This window comes from Epinephelus moara, chromosome 16, assembly GCF_006386435.1.
Source record: "Epinephelus moara isolate mb chromosome 16, YSFRI_EMoa_1.0, whole genome shotgun sequence".
In the NCBI taxonomy this organism is placed as follows: Eukaryota; Metazoa; Chordata; class Actinopteri; order Perciformes; family Serranidae; genus Epinephelus; species Epinephelus moara.
In genome coordinates, this window is record NC_065521.1 from 10,303,212 (window position 1) to 10,305,476 (window position 2,265).

Consider the following 2,265-nt stretch of genomic DNA (forward strand, 5'->3'; position numbering starts at 1 on the left):
CTGATGTCTTTTACCTTGGTAGTGCTGCTGAAGCCATTTTATTGATGAATGCATTAAACTGCTCTCACAGATAAATCAACACAAACACACACATTAATTCCCAGACTGAAGGTGCTTCTCATCCACAGATAGCAACACAAGCACAAACACGAACATCAGCAGTTATTGTAAATGTGTCCTTGAGCAATGCAGTCAGAACAAATGGCCAGTTACAATTGTAAAGTTTCGATTAAATGCACTTGTGACCTTGGTTAAAAGGTGACATGATTCTCATCTGGAATTCAGCATTTCACCCCCAGACCGAGGCTGGGCGATAGAGCTGTAGAAAGCCATCTTAACGAGTTTGTGCCAAGGTTATAAATCAGAAACAGAAAATGCTTTTACAAGTACATTTCTGAACATATCCACCAATTTTGACATAGCGACTGTGTTGGACTCTGCTATGCTTACGTTGTGGTCATGTGGGCTCCTGTTAGTGGGTATGTTTTGGCTATGTGCTTGTCACCTGTCTCCCCTCGCAACTTCAATTTAGTATTTGGGACAGTTTATTTTGTGCAGGGGGGGTACATTTTGTCTTGAATTCCTGGTGACTGAAGACAGCAAATGACGTCCGGAAGCTTTTTAAGATACTGTGGCCATAACATACCATAAACTATGTGTGTCTTCATCCAGTATAAATTATCTGAAAATGTATTCTTAAGGACAAACTTGATGTTTTATACAGGACAACCGAGCTTTGTATCCACCTTATTCATAGGCCCCTTGTACCTTGCGTGAATTATAGACCCAGCTCCCAGCACTGAACCGGAACTGGCGTTTTTCTATGGTAACGATTTTGAGCAGTATGCTATGGTATGCTAACGGTATGCTTATCCTCTTCTCTAGAGCAATTTGGAAATAAAACATTTACAACTGTTACACCTCAGACAGTTCAACATGATCATACCTCTGTCATCTCAAAGCATTTGCTTTCCTTTTAAAGCTAGCCATTTAGTGATTAGCTTGCCTTGCTCTGTTAGCATATTGTTTAATTTAACAGAGCCGAGCTAGCTTACAGTAAACATTTACTGCTAAAAGATGTTTTATGATTTCTTCCGACTCATGAACAGATAGTAAAACATGGAGCAAATAATTCAGTGAATAAAGGTAATGTTTGTCTGCCTTAATCACACAGTTTACACATTTTTATCACTGCTGACTTATTAAATCAGAGTTCTACCAAGTGACACATGATGTGGAATTCAGCAGCAGACCACAGTAATATCAGTAATATAGAGCAGTAGTAAAACAAATAGACATTCATTTTCTATTAAATGAAAGAATTAGGCAAATTAGTAACACACTCTCATACACACAGATGACTAAACACTAATGTTCTCTAATTTAATTTAATTCTGCCATCTAGTGGATACTAATGCAAATACAATGTATACCAAATACTATTTCATCAGTTTCCCATCTGAAACTGGTAAAATGGTTTCACCCAATATTAAACGTCTTAAGATGTTAGAAATGTACTCAGTAACAGCAATTTCTGTCCTCTTGATGTGCATTCGACGCTTTAAGACATTATATCTTTACCTGTTCAGATGAACACACTTGACTTATTAACACGGACGTTTAGAGCCCTTCTGTATCTATATACAGCCGTCTAAAATCGGTGGTCATGCACAGATTACTGGCTCACAATTACGTGGGTTATGTACAAGTTTTGGTACATAACATTTGGTAGGAAAACATACAAACAATGCATGAGAACAACCTGCAGCAGAATGCACTGGTGGACCTCCCCATTATATAGTATCCTTTAAAGTGGCAAGAAAACATGACACAGTGACACATAGGCTGGCCTACATGTTGGAAGACTTTCTTCACTGAGTATGGGTATAGGTAAGTTTTTACTTAAAAAATGCCACAATGGACTCACTTAAGTATAAATAGATGATTGAAAATGTTTCTTTTTACTGCATTAGCACTGAGCTATGCCTTCTATATGATCTGATCTCTCACCAGTCAGACATTCTCTGCAGGGTTGGTAGAAGTCTTCTGCTGAGAACGACATGGTTACAGACAAGATAGACTCACAAGTCAGTCTTTAGACGCTTTGCTTAACTAAAGACTGATGACTTTCTCCCTGATTTTGTGTTTAGATGGGCGGATACAATTTCAGAGTTTAAAAAAGCTCCCTACGTTGCAGAACCAATAGTAAATCCGCAGGGCGGTCCTTCGGTGGCTCACTGAACTCTTGTGCTTGTAAACATAGTC